The following is a 15,345-nucleotide window of genomic DNA, read 5'->3' on the forward strand; positions in this document are numbered from 1 at the left end:
AAGAGATTGTGGAGGGATGTGATGGGGCCCAGGAGAGGTGTGAGTTTGGGGCCAGGGGCCCAGGGGCAGCACGGGCCAGCCCACACTGCGATTGTGTGCGCACTCGGTCCGTGCAGCAGAGCAGCTCTCCAGTTGTCTTGGATAACCCTTGCCACTGGACCAAGACCTAGCTCTGTCAAGCCCGTGTGGTGGCTGGTGTGCAATGGACACCACACGTTAAAAAAATCCACGCAAAGGCATCTTCCACCCTTCAGGATGTAGTTCAGGATCTGGAATATTAGATCCTTCATTGAAACACCTGTGAACTCATCCCTTTTTGGCGTGGAAGCAAGTCATCCTCATTTCAAGGGACTGCCTATGATGTAGGAAACAATAAACAAGTGAGAGTGAAAATAAACCTTGATAGAATTTAACACAAGAATTCAGTGATGATTAGACATGACTTTATGGGAAGTATAAAAATGCCCTTCATGCTTAACAGTCTCTGATGGAAATGATTTATAAATATTTTAAGCAGCACAGGAAATAAAGAAGACAGTCTAAATACAATGCCCAGTGACTAGAAATGGAATAGGATATTTGTCCCGCACTTGAGAAAGATCTTCATAACTCACTCATGAGTTCAACATTTATTAGATAAAAATAAGTGTTCTTTTTATATGTATTTTTGAAGAGTTAAAATAAAAGTTTGGCCTTGGGGCATTAATAGTGGAATAATGTCAAATTATATTTCTGTACAAATTACAAATTGGCATGCAGAAACATAACCATACAATGCTCAATAGAAATAAAATATCAGTGCAGTTGACTTAACGTAACGGCTTTCATAACTTTACTGGTGTAATTAGAGACCCATAATCTGCCTGTGGCTGCACATCGGATGAGCTAATATAAGGTGATCCACCCTACTTTGCAGCCCAAAACCCTCCAGAACAAATTGTGACTCGTATAACAGGGTATTATAGGCCCTACATTTTCCAGCCTTGCCTTTAAATGGTAGCAGATAAGAGACCACTTTTGTAACGTGATTTTGGTGGTTATGCATTTTCAAAGCCCAATGACCTTTGGTTGATGTAAATATTCTTGTGTTCTTAACATCTTTGGCTGCCACTATAATTGTCTCTGCTGCTTCACTCAGACACCCCCCTGCTCTGCCACTTGCCTCTGGCTGTGCCATTCCCCAGCAGCTCCCGCACTGACACTTCTCTCAAGCTACTGCTCTGCCACTCAGTTCTCTAATATATGGACATGTCTAAAATGCTTCTAACATTATATCTCTATCCTTACTTACAAGCCGCTTTACTGGAAGAATTTCTATTCTAAAGATAAACGCTATTTTCAGTCGTGCTCCACTATGATGTTAGTGTGCATTGTGTGGAAAGCGGTAAAGTACTGCAAAGTGCAGTTATAACAACAACAACTTGTATTTATATAGCGCCTTTAAAGTAGTGAAGTGTCCCAAGTCGCTTCACAGAAGTATTATGAGATAAAAATTTGACACCGAGCCGCATAAGTAGAAATTAGTACAGGTGACCAAAATCTTGGTCAAAGAGGTATGTTTTAAGGAGCGTCTTTAAGGAGGAAAGAGAGGTGGAGAGGTGGAGAGGTTAGGCGGGAGTTTCAAAGCTTGGGGCCTAGGCAACAGAAGGCATGGCCACCAATGGTTGAATGATTATAATCAGGAATGCTCAAGAGGGCAAAATTAAAGGAGTGCAGACATCTCTGTGGGGTTGTGAGCCTGGAGAAGATTACAGAGATAGGGAGGCCAGGAAAGAATTTGAAAATAAGGATGAGAAATTTGAAATCGAGGCATTGCTTAACTAGAAGCCAATATAGGTCAGCAAGCACAGGGGTGATGGGTGAGCGGGACTTGGTGCGAGTTAGGAGTTATCCTACATAGAATGATCTAGCAGTGTATGTTTAGTGTAACAGATGAAATTCAATCACTTAATTTTGTATGACATAAATGCACTCTGGGACATAGTCTCCCTCTCCCCCCGCTGTGTTGAATTTAATTTGTAATGCAGCAATATGGAGGCAGACTCAGTATTAATGGACAACTGAGGTGCTGTCAATAGCACTGAATTCAATTCCTCCCCCACGTCACCCTCAACCCCCAAATATTGTTTTATTGTCATTAAGTTGTACAAAAATGAATACACGTTCTCTGGTCACGTATAATACAGGTCAGCAGAATCTGTGCCGCCCTGCAGATTACACCGGTGCCTGCATGTCCTTAGATAGCTATTTGCATTCAGTTTTAGTTGCTGCACTCACTGGGGTAGATCTTGACTTTGTGTGATAGTGTAAAATGGGTGATAGCAAGTTGGGAGCCTGTTTTACACCTCTCCCAATTTTTATTTCCATTGACCAACAACAACTTGCATTTAGAATACACCATTAATGTAATAAAATGTCCCAAGGACCTTAAGTCAGTGGAAGTAAAAACCGAGAGATATGTAAAAGGGGCTGGCCGTTTTACACTATTGCACAAAGTCTGTGGTCAAAGATCTATCCCACTGTGTGCGCATATGTTCAGAATTGTATCCACTTGTATCTGGCTCCAATGTGTTATTCAAAAGTTTCAAGTATTTCCTCGTCTTCATTTAAAAAAAACATGCTTTTTCATTTCAAAATAGAAATAACTTTCATATCTCTTTCAATGTCACAACTGACAACATTCGCCTGCACTGTTTAAACTCTCTTTGTGGGCAATCGTAGATGAGGCCCAGCGTCCCACCATTTTGTGATGCCATATGTTGGTTCATCATCGGTCGCTGCTATTCACCACCACTGTTACTGATTAAATTCAATTTGATTGTGAAATATTACTAGAGATGCGTTGATCCGACCAAAAGCCTTGTTTCACCATTAATGGCACGATTGCAGTGGCAATTTTCTTTTAAACTGGTGAGGGCGAAAAAGAACAGAATTCTATCGGATTCAGTTTTTTTTTTAAACATGATTTATTCATCTTTTAAACTGTAATTACAAGAGATTGCAGATTTACATATGATAGTGTTCAGATTCTATGTTAATAAATAGAATGTATCTGTCTGTGCAAACAGACCTATATTAGTCTTTCTTTGAATCCGCCAACTAAAATTGATCTTGATTGCAGAGACACAAAGAACAAATCTTAGTTCTTTTACAGTTGCATTTGTGGGGATTTAGATTTAATCACCAGGAAACAGAATCTGGCACACTGAAACGTTTCATACTCCCGCCATGTTTAAGAAGGTAATTCTTATCTTATCTTGGATTTTAAACTGTAATCCTCTTTCTTTACTTTTCTCATACTTTATGGACCCAAACTTGGTGGCCTTACTGCCCGCTGCCGCTGAGATTTTTGGGCGGTCTCCCCTTGGTGCCAGTTTCCACTAGGCCTCCCGTCGGCGGGAGGGGAGGACCACTGGGAACCGCCCGCTGATGGCTGCTCGCGCGCAAGGCGTGTAAGTGTCCTCCTGCCTGCCAAGCTGCCAGATTCCTCCGGGCGGGAATCAGTGGCAGCAGGGGGAAGGACTGCTGCGTGGAGGCAGGTCTAACCCCAACAGTAAGTATGAAGACCTGCAAAAAAAGGTTAGTAAACTTTTTTTTTTGCAGCGCTTCATCTAGATGGGGTCCCCTGAATGTTTTCCAGTGATTTTTTTTTCTGTGCAAATTTTTATTTTTATGTGATCCCCCCCCCCCCACCAACTCAATCCTCAGTGGCACTTTGGCTCCTGTGGGAGCATTGGCCGCTTAACTTGAGGTCTGTCTGAAAATTGGAATGGGTGGACCTCAAGCAGTAAGTTGAGTTTTTCCCCACAATTTCCTTTGTACTTTGTTCAGAAACTTTGGAAATATCTTCCCTCTTGCCCCTTTATATTCTCCCCTCTTCAGGTTCTCATTTTGTTTCTCTCTCAGCAGCCAGGGAGGTCATCTGTTCTGTCATGTATGCACATGCTGCTGCTCTGGTATAAAAGGCCAGCCATTTTGAGAGTCAGGCACTTTGGGCCTAAATAAAGCAGAAGCAAGGTTGTACCTTGCTTAATTAAACAGTACTCAGTTTGAATCTTTATTGCATACACAACATGTTCCCAGGCCTTGCCCTTGCTGCTGCTGAACCAGACTCCATTTTTCCTCTTTCTCTTCAGACACATGCATGTCTGCGCATGAAGGTAGGCAAGCAGCTCACTCTGCCACTATTGTTCTGGAACTGGTCACAAGAAGGCCTGAACGATGAGGCCCTGGCCTCTAGTACTGCGAACCTTGATGCCTCAGCATGTGAAGTTTTTGTCCTTTAATAATTGGGAGAAATTGATGGATAATTCTGAAGTGTCCTGTCTAATGATATCTTGCAAATGGGAATCTACAAAGGAACATGTATAAAGTTGCAAACACATTTATGTCAATTACCTAATGCCAGATGACAACAACTAAATCAGGTAAGTAATAACAGCCACGATTTCTTCATTTTGCACTGGCCATAATGCTGCCATCATTTGAAGAAGCAGGTAAACTAAAGAGATGGCTGGTATGGGACCAAGAATACCCACTGTTGATAAACCTACAGAGAGGTGAAACATGGATGTAATGAAGTCGATGCCTCCACCTAAATTCTGATGGAACATACCATCATCATCATAGGCAGTCCCTCGGAGTCGATGACATCCCTCAGATGACATTCCACTGGTATGTTGAAGCAGATGTTGTATTTGGATGAGGGCAGGGTCCTGCTCTGCATCTATGAGAAGGTTTCAAAAATCAACTGCATTGGTTGCATTTTGCACAATTTTGAAATCTAACAAAGAGTAGCCATGAAGCCAGAGGTCCAGAAGGCATAACATGAACCCTTGGCAGAGGAGGAGGAGGAGAAAGGAATGATTGAAGGGGACTCGTTTGTCAATACCGATTGACAGGTCTTTCACCCAAGTCTGTAATTCGGCATGTGTGAACAATCTGAACAATTTAAATTCAATACAGTGGCTTTAGGAACACCATGCCCTCCATTACAATAAATTGCACTTCAACTACTATACACGCCCAGCAACACTTTGTCTCATATGTACCTGAAACGAGTACTCAGAACCATATTGAAATTAAGGGCAATTTATTTCCCAATTACTATTCTGGACATGTGTTATAACTGATCCTTTCCCTGACATTTTCCCTTGGTGATGCTGCATGGTGTGTGTCACCTGCTTCCTATTCTTGCGCTCCCTCTAAGTACCTCCTCAGTGGAAGAAATAAGTATGGTGGCAACCTACTGCTCCTCAATGAGAGACTCCTGTGCTCACGAGTTTCCTTGTGCTGAATGAAGTATGTCCCAGCAATTACGCAGCACACCAAATTTCAAGCTGGCTGGCTGCTCATGTCAGCTATCTTCAATTGTAAGTTTGAGAGTGCCGACTGGTTGGATGGATGTGGTGTCATTCTGAGAGGTACTAAACTGCTACCATGCTTCTGCACATTATGGCATGTAGGAGGGTTCTCCTCACTCCAAATATGGCTTCTCTCCCATGCGCCTCGCAGGAAAATTTCTAATCTGTCTCCATCAAAGGGGGCAGTTCTGTGCACCCAACTTTGGCCACTTCTCATTCTTTGGTGTGTAGATTTTTGGCAAATGAAACAGTTTGGGGCAGAATTTTCAGTCAGCATGACGATGTACTCTCAGACTACATTGCCTTTGAAATGGACAGCAAGTTCAGCACGCGCTAAATCCCGAACTTGCAATCTGTCAAGTTCCGACTTGAAAATTTTACAACTGTGCAAACAGGCACAGCAGCCTGTTTGCAAAGTGTAACAGTTTTAGTTATAACTCTATTTGTCTTTTCAGCTTTAGAAAGGATCAAATTTTCTGAAAGTAACCTGCTCCCTATCCATTCATGATTCCACCTCCCGCCACGCTCCCAAAAAAAACACTAACAGTTGAGGAATTAATAGGATGTCTCGATTAAAAAATCTGTTGGAATATTATATATTTGTTTCAAGATGTAATTTGAATCATTGATTATTTTCTCGAAATCATTAGATGTAAGAGATGATTCAATGTAAAAAATGTTATACCCGAGTATAAAAGTTTAGATAATTAGTGCTTTTATTGTGGATCTGCTAGAAAATTTGAGTCTTTTCCCTTCCCATAAAAAATGCAATAGCATTCTTCCTGCAAAAGTTTGCAAATATATCTAATTCAATGTCAATATTACCAATAAATATGTAACTGAACTGCTACCATCTTGGGCAACGGTGCAGTAAAACAGATACGTTTCCTTAAACTCTGAAGGAATCAAGCTCCTTATCATTCGCAGCATGTTGGATGCATCAGGTACCTGGGAGTTTTATGCTGCGCTCCTGAGCTCTATAATGTACTACACTGCGCACAACTCTGCAACATCTGGCAGCAAGTTTACATGTGAGGCCTTGCGAATTCCTTTCAGAGGTCAGCGGCGTACTCCGTAGCTACGCCACTACCGCAATTTCAGGGCTTTTAGCTTTAAGTGGGAACAGCAGCCCTTTAAGAGCTGCGACTCTTTGGATTCTACACCCGCCCTGGTAGCTCCTGAGAAAAATCCTGCCCTCTCCAGTAATGCACTTGTTGTGAGAATACAACAGTCCTGACACCATCTCAGTTGGCATCACTGAATCATCTCTTACATCTAAATTGTGATTGAATTCTGGTATAGTACAACCAATAGTTTGAAAACAAGCATAATAAGGTACACTTACACATAACATTCAATTTAAGTCATTTATTTTGGCTTCTCATATTAAAATGTGACGGGATGGGTGGAGACAGCCGGACATTCTGAGGGGGTGGGGGTGCGGCTAATGGGGCAGGGTGGGGCTGAAATTCCCTCCATAAATTCGAGAGGCTGAAATGCCGCTGAGTATTATTCTTACCACACAGGTTAATGCGCTTGTCTAAATTCATTTGTGCACAATTTTAACGAAAGTGATAACTGATAAATAGGTTAAATACTTAAAATAATTCTCTAGGGAATTTTACACAAGCATATTAACTAGTGGGCTTAAAACAGTGCTCACTGGAAATTCAAAGTGATTTAAGAGAGTGAAACCTATATGCACTGGTTGAATTATGTTTAAAAATATATTTGTGTGTCTCGAAACTGCACCCTTTTGGGGTTTTGCTGGGGTTTAGATTCTTCTTCTTCGCTGACATTGTTGGAAGTCATTCGGCTCTCACAGGAAAATCCACAGATTTGCCTTTCACCTCTATGTCTGATTGAGGGTACCTCAGGCACAAGGACAAACAGAACACAGGCAGCAAGTGAAAGGCTGTCTTTATTCATTTTAAAGGCAAACATTTCCTCTTTATTGGTACAGCTCTGCAGTGTGTCTCTTCATCTGCTTCTGCCACGCAGTGCGATTGGTGAAAGTGCCGTGATAGATTAGAGTGCTGCTTTTTCGCTGATGTTATTTCTTCTCCTGTGTAGTGGGAGTTTGTTTGCTCTGGATTTTAGGTTTTAAGTTCAATCTCGGCTCAGTTGCTACAAACCACAGTTAGCTTCTATTTGTATAGAGGTTTGAGAACATCATAGAGTTGTGTTTTTTTTTGGTGAAGTCCATATATCTTCAACTTCTGTGCTATTTATTTATTTTTGTCTCTCAGAATAGTCATAGTTGGTGGAAGCTTTCATTCATGTGAGTCACATGAAAGGATTTTTTCCCACCTAATCCTTTGTTTAGAAATCACTTTGTCCAAAGGGTGTTTGCTCAGTCAGAATGATAGGCCTTGCCTTACAGCTTAGTTTATAGCTGTAGTTCAAACCCAGTTGTTCTATCACAAACCTACACGATATGTATATGAAAGTCTTTTAACTGTCAGGGAAGTGGACTGTCAATTTAACTGCTTAACATAATTGTGTGAGAAAGAATTACAGGCTTGTATCTAGGATGCTGTAAAGTTTTGTGAAAGCACGGTTCTTTTTGCACTTCGGGGAAATCGGTTTGACTGCAGACTGCTGCTCTAACCAAAGGAGTTTACATCAAACTTGTCAAATAAAAGTCATATTCTAACTGGTCAATGCTAGTACAAATGTTCCAGACCTAAACACCTGACCCTTCCCTGCTAGGGCTGTTACTGAAATCCCCTTCTAAGCAAAATCAGAAACCTAACATGGTGAAAACAGGCTATTCTGATAATGCACCATGTCAAATGACTTAACATTTTAGTCATGTATCCTCTCTGTAGAAAAAGTGACATTTTTCCAAAACTAAATCCAGCAATAATAAAACTGTACCATTGATTTAGGACTAGCCACCTTATTGTCTATGTGTATTTTGAAAGGTCTATTTTAATTATTGATTCAAAAAAAAATACTGCAATAATTAAAGTTAATAAATAGATTTTTGCTAAACATTTCTCCTTCTAGAATTACACAATTCTCCCCTCCAGTGATATCAAGATTACAGAAGAGTCTACAAATACCAGACAGAGTTTTCAATAAGCTGCCAGAAGAGAAAGGGAGAGAATGCACACACACATATATATATATATTTGTAATATCTGGGATGATGAGGGTATGAACAAACCATTCAGCAGTTCTCTGTGGTATGTGATCCTAAATGACAGATCATTGGTAAAACCATCAGCAACATCTTGCCAATTACTCCCCCCACGTATTTGATTATCCCAGCACCAGCTTTTGAATGCAGCTTTGATGACAAGTGAAAGTAGCTGAGCAGGTGGCCTCTGGCTTCTCATTTGCCTGGCTGATACAGAATTAATTGTGTGTGCTCCCTGAATGTGTTAGGGAGGGTGTGATGAGAATAAAGGTTGGGCAAAAGATTTAGGTGTCAGGCAGAGACATGCAGTGTTTTCTTAGAAAAGGGTATTTGCACATGGGAGAGGGAGAGGGGAAAAATGAAGCAAAGGGAAAAAATATAATTTCGTTTTGCAGAAATGTCACTTTCTCTACAGCAAGAAAGCATGACTAAAATGTTATATCATTTGAAATGATGCATTATCAGAATAGAAATTGGGAAAATAAAATGGGCAAGAATATTGGCAAACAACGATGTAGAACAGCAACGGGAAACATTTAAAACTGTGTTCAAGAGAGTGCAGGAACAATATATTCTGCTAAAAGGAAAGAACAAACTAAACACTAATCAGACTCCATGGATGAATAAAGCCATAAGGGAACAATTGAGGGTAAGGAAAGAGGCATACATTAAGTACATAGACAGCAGAGGAGTGCATGATAAGGGAGAATAAAACGAGATTAGGAGGGAAGTCAAAAAACAATTCGGAGGGCAAAGAGGAACTATGAAATTAAATTATCAAAGAACATAAAACAAAATACTAAAATATGTTACAGGCACATCAATAAAAAAGGAAGCTTAGGATGGGAATTGGGCCATTAAGGGATAGACAGGATAATAACATCGGTAAGATAGAGAGATGGCGGAAATATTAAATAATTATTTTGCTTCAGTATTTACCAGGGAGATAGAACAGGTGAACATGACATTGGATTATGAGATTAGTAATGCGATAAGTTAATTTAAAATAAAAAGAGGGGATATATTAATCAAACTCAAAGAGGATAAAACCCCTGGTTCGGATGGATTGCATCCATACATTTTAAAAGAATCTAGGGAACAGATAGCAGAGGCATTACTACACATACTCAATAATTTGTTCGAAAAAGTTGTAGTGCCAGAGGACTGGCGGATAGCTAACGTAATACCTATATTTAAGAAGGATTATAGAACATGTCCAGGGAATTATAGACCAATCAGCTTAACATTGATGGCAGAAAAAATAATGGAATCCCTACTAAAGGAGAAAATAGAAGAACATCTAGAAACCAAAAATATAGTAATGAATAGTCAGCATGGATTTCAAAAGGGGAAGTCTTGCTTGACCAACATAATTGAATTTTTTGAAGAGATAACAGAGAGAGTAGACAATGGTAATGCAGTAGTAATTTATCTAGATTTTCAAAAGGCCTTCAATAAGGTATCCCATAGACTGATGAACAAAGTTAGAGAATGCAGAGTTAGGGGACAAGTAGAGAGTAGGGGTAAAAGGTAGCTATTCACAATGGCAGAAGGTGGGTAGTAGTGTTTTACAAGGATCAGTGCTGGGACCACTGTTGTTCTCAATGAATATTTATGATAAGACTTTGGAATTAATAAATACAATTTCTAAATTTGCGGATGATACCAAATTGGGGGGAGGATAGTCAATACTGAGGAGGACTGCAACAAATTACAGGAGGACATTAATAAATTGGCAGAATTGGCATATCATTGGCAAATGAAGTTCAACACAGATAAATGTGAGGTATTACATTTTGGTAGGAAGAATAGGGAGGTCATTTATTACTTGGAGGGTGCGAGTCCAGGTGGGATAGAGGAACAAAGGGATCTCAGAGTATAAATACACAAATCACTAAAAGTTGTGACACAGGTTAGCAAGGCCATAAAAAAAAGCAAACCAAGCACTATGGTTTATTTCTAGAGGTATGGAATTGAAAAGTAGGGAAGCTATGCTGAACATGTATCGAACCTTGGTTAGAGTCATCATCATCATCATCATCATCATAGGCAGTCCCTCGTAATCGATGAAGACTTGCTTCCATTCCTGAAGTGAGTTCTTAGGTGGCTGTGCAGTCCAATATGAGAATCACAGTCTCTGTCACGGGTGGGGCAGATAGTCGTTGAGGGAAGGGATGGGTGGCACTGGTTTGCCGCATGCTCTTTCCGCTGTCTGCGCTTGATTTCTGCATGCTCTCAGTGACGAGACTCGAAGTGCTCAGCGCTCTCCCGGATGCGCTTCCTCCACTTAGAGCAGTCTTTGGCTAGGGACTCCAGGTGTCAGTGGGGATGTTGCACTTTATCAGGGAGGTTTTGAGGGTGTCCTTGTAACGTTTCCACTGACCACCTTTGGTTCATTTGCCGTGAAGGAGTTCCGACTAGCGCGCTTGTTTTGGGAGTCTCGTGTCTGGCATGCAAACTTTGTGTCCTGCCCAGCGGAGCTGATCAAGTGTAGTCAGTGCTTCGATGCTGGGGATGTTGGCCTGGTCAAGGATGCTAATATTGGTGCGTCTGTCCTCCCAGGGAATTTGTAGGATCTTGTGGAAACATCGTTGGTGGTATTTCTCCAGCGACTTGAGGTGTCTACTGTACATGGTCCATGTTTCTGAACCATACAGGAGGGTGGATATTACTACAGTCCTGTAGACCATGAGCTTGGTGGCAGTTTTGAGGGCCTGGTCTTCAAACACTCTTTTCCTCAGATGGCCAAAGCCTGCACTGGCGCATGGGAGGCGGTGTTGGATCTTGTCGTCAATGCCTGCTCTTGTTGATAGGAGGCTCCCAAGATATGGGAAGTGGTCCACGTTGTCTAGGGCCGCGCCATGGATCTTGATGACTGGGGGACAGTGCTGTGCGGTAAGGACAGGCTAGTGGAGGACCTTTATCTTGCTGATGTTTAGCATAAGGCCCATGCTTTCGTACGCCTATGTAAATACGTCGACTATGTCCTGGAGTGAGTACTGCACGAGGGTATACATATCAGGAAAAGATGAACAGGCTGGGTCTTTTTTTTCTTGAAAAAAGAAGGCTGAGGAGGTGACCTAATAGAGGCCTTTAAAATTATGAAAGGTTTTGATGGAGTGGATACAGAGAGAATGTTTGCACTTGTGGGGAAGAGCATAACTAGAGGCTATCAATATAAGTTAGTCACCAAGAAATCCAAGAAGAAATTCAGAAGAAACTTCTTTAACCAAAGAGTGGTGAGAATGTGGAACTCACTACCATAGGGAGTGGTTAAAGCGAATAGTATAGATGCATTTAAGGGGAAGCTAGACAAGCATATGAGGGAGAAGGGAATAGAGGAGTATGCTGATAGGATGAGGAAAGACGGGAGGAGGCTCGATTGTAGCATAAATGCTGGCATGGACTGGTTGGACCGAATGGCCTGTTTCTGGGCCATATATACTATGTAATCCTATGCAATAACTTGTTTTTACCACAGCAGTTTTCTCGTTTTGCTTAGAAGAGTGTTTCACTCTTGCCCTGGCATGCATTGATGAGTTAAATCATGACTTTTTGTTCTTTTACAAGTTTAGATAGAAACAAAATAAGTAAGTTCTTTAATTTTAGAATTCTTTTACCCATTTGCCTTGGTCATTTTTCAGATAATAATGCCCAGCATTGTGCTGAAACTATACTTAAAAGGTAATGCTTGTCTATGTAAATATGTTCTACTTTGTTTCAATCATAGAATAAATCATAGAATCATACAGCACAGAAGACCGACTATTTGGTCCATTATGCCATACTGGCCCCTTGAACGAGCTATGTAATTAGTCCCACTCGCATGTTCTTTCTCCATAATCCTGCAAAGTTTTCCTTTTCAAGTATATGTCCAATTCCCTTTTGAAAGTTACGATTGAATCAGTGGCTTCCACCACCCTTTTAGGCAGTGCATTCCAGACCATATGTTCTCGATACATTGTACTGAAAACTGAATGAGTAAAACATTTAATTTAACATTCAAACTGTTTAACTGTAAAGTGATATTTTTTGAATTTTCATTCCCAGCAGGCTCTGCACCAGAGTACAAATTTGTAAAATTACCACTTGAAAGTTACACAAAGATTGAGCATATTAAAGATTGAAAATCTGAGTCTACTCAAAAAGGGCATACTGTTACATGTGTTGTTACATTTCTATTTGAAGAAAGATTTGTAATTAAAAAAGAATCAACATAGTTCTAATCTCAAAGGTATGACTACAACATAGACTGGTTTACTTATTTTGACAGTGAGATGCCTTTTTTGTTTAAAAAAAAACATTTTGATCTAAAAATTCGGGTGCGCCCCGCTAATCCTCGCAAATTTGGAATTTTTTTTGAAGAACATCTGTTGTTCGGGAGGGACAGATGCTGGAAGAGCCCAGTATTGTATCATGATGAGCTGAGACACTAGTGATGCAATGATGTATCCTAGTGCAATTTCCATCACGCCACCATGTGTTTGTAAATCCATACAAAAACAAAGGTTGCTGAACACTTTTCCATGAAAACAATGAACCTTTAAATGTATTCTCCCCCTACCATGTAATCTTTGTTGGGCAGGTATCCTGATTCCAGGGCTCTGCTGTCCATACTCTGAAACCAGATGCCAATAGTTGCTGAAGAAGGGTTTGGGGGTCACCCTCTTTCCCTTGCTGTGTGGAAGTGCCGAGCCTCCTATTGACCCTTTTTCACAGTGACATAGAGGATTGCAGCCGTGAATATGCTTCCTTTCCTTCCATGTAGTTTGTCATGGTTCCAATATACTAGGCTATCAAGCCACAGGGTCTTATTGTGAGTAGAACATGCAACATATTTTCCAATCTTCCACACCAGTCAATATTCTATCTTCCTGTCCCTTCTTCATCCCAATGTTGCTCCTCCTTTATAGAGGCAATTACTTTCTGCTCTAATTATTTATCATGTTTTACCTGCTCCAGATTCTCCTGTACCTCATTCTTATCAAACCCTAATACCTAATTTTGGTACCATTTCAGTATGCTCACAAAGCACTTCAAATTGACAGATGTGCCACTCCTGCCCTCATATACCACACATCCACCACACCCACCACTGTATCCCAGTTGGCAATATATTATTGACACCTCCTAAAAGGAACTAAAGCTGATTACATTATATATTTCACTTCTTCACAATGACCACCTTGTTGTTTACTCTGATGTGCAGCCACTACCATATGTACTCACTTCCAGTGTTACCAGTTTATGCCGACCTCTTTTCTTATACTTGTTCCATCTCTTCACCCTATGATCTGTGACAGAGCTAGGTCTTGGTCCAGTGGCAAGGATTACCCAAAACGACTTCCACTTACTGCTCCCACTATCCCTTGAAGTCTGCTTTCTGAATCATCAACTTTGTATTCCTCAAAATTCCATTTTTTTACCTTCATCTACATTTGGTGACATCACCAGCACTTGAATTCTTCCACCACTGATGCGATGGCTGGATGTAGCACAACAGTTTTCCCACATCATGCACAAATGCGAAGTCTTCTGGTTAACAATTGCCTCCAGCCTTTTGCTCTATTTTGTAACAGTTTGCCATCATCATCATCATAGGCAGTCCCTCGAATTTGAGGAAGACTTGCTCCACTCTAAAAGTGAGGTCTCAGGTTACTGAACAGTCCAATACGGGAATTACAGTCTCTGTCAGAGGTGGGACAGACAGTGGTTGAAAGAAGAAGCGAGGGCCCAGGGGCAGCACGGGCCAGCCCACACTGCGATATGTGCGCGCGCTAGGTCCGTGCAGCAGAGCTGGTCTCCAGTTGTCTTGGTTAACCCTTGCCACTGGACCAAGACCTAGCTCTGTCAAGCCCGTGTGGTGGCTGGTGTGCAAAGGCCACCACACATTAAAAAAATCCACGCACAGGCATCTTCCACCCTTCAAGATATAATTCGGGATCTGGAATATTAGATCCTTCATTGAAACACCTGTGAACTCATCCCTTTTTGGCGTGGAAGAAAGTCACCCTCGTTTCGAGGGACTGCCTATGATGATGAAGGAAAGGGTGGATGAGGAGTCTGGGTCGAGGCATGCTCCTTCCGCTGTCTGCACTTGGTTTCTGCAAACTCTCGGGGACTAGACTCGAGGTGCTCAATGCCCTCCCAGATGCTCTTCCTCCACTTAGGGTGGTCTTGGGCCTGGGATTCCCAGGTGCCGGTTGGGATGTTGCACTTTATCAAGTAGGCTCCGGCAATATCCTGGCCTTCATTCCTACGGCAACGTCTTGGCCTTCATTCCTCCAGCGTTGTTCTCGCCTCCCCCCACTCAACTGCGGAGCCCCTGTCGAGCACGTGGTGCACACAATGGCAGCGGACTCTCTGACCTCTCTGACCTCTCCTCCTTCCACGAAGTGGACCTCTGGCCATTCCAATGCCTGCCCTCAGTCAGAAGCTAATACCTGGGAGAGGGAAACATTATCTCAAATCTCTCACCCCCACTTTCCACGTCTCGGATCTCTCACCAGCTCACCGAAGGGCGCTGCTCAGCACTGAGCTTACGGCTCACATCTCACCGTAGGCAACTAGGCCCATACTGTAGAGCCTGGTCTCCAGTCATCTTGGAACCCCTTGCCACTGGACCAAGACCTTGCTCTGTTAAGCCTGTGTGGTAGCTGGTGTGCAATGGCCACCCCTTGTTAAAAAAACTCACGCACAGGCATTTTCCGTCCTTCAAAATTAAGTTTGGGATGTGGAATGTCAGGACGCTCATGGACAACCCCGACAGCGACAGACTGGAACGTCGCACCACCATCTTTTCCCGGGAACTCAGACACTTCGACGTCGATATCACCG

The sequence above is a fragment of the Pristiophorus japonicus genome, chromosome 7, assembly GCF_044704955.1.
Source record: "Pristiophorus japonicus isolate sPriJap1 chromosome 7, sPriJap1.hap1, whole genome shotgun sequence".
Classification (NCBI taxonomy): Eukaryota; Metazoa; Chordata; class Chondrichthyes; family Pristiophoridae; genus Pristiophorus; species Pristiophorus japonicus.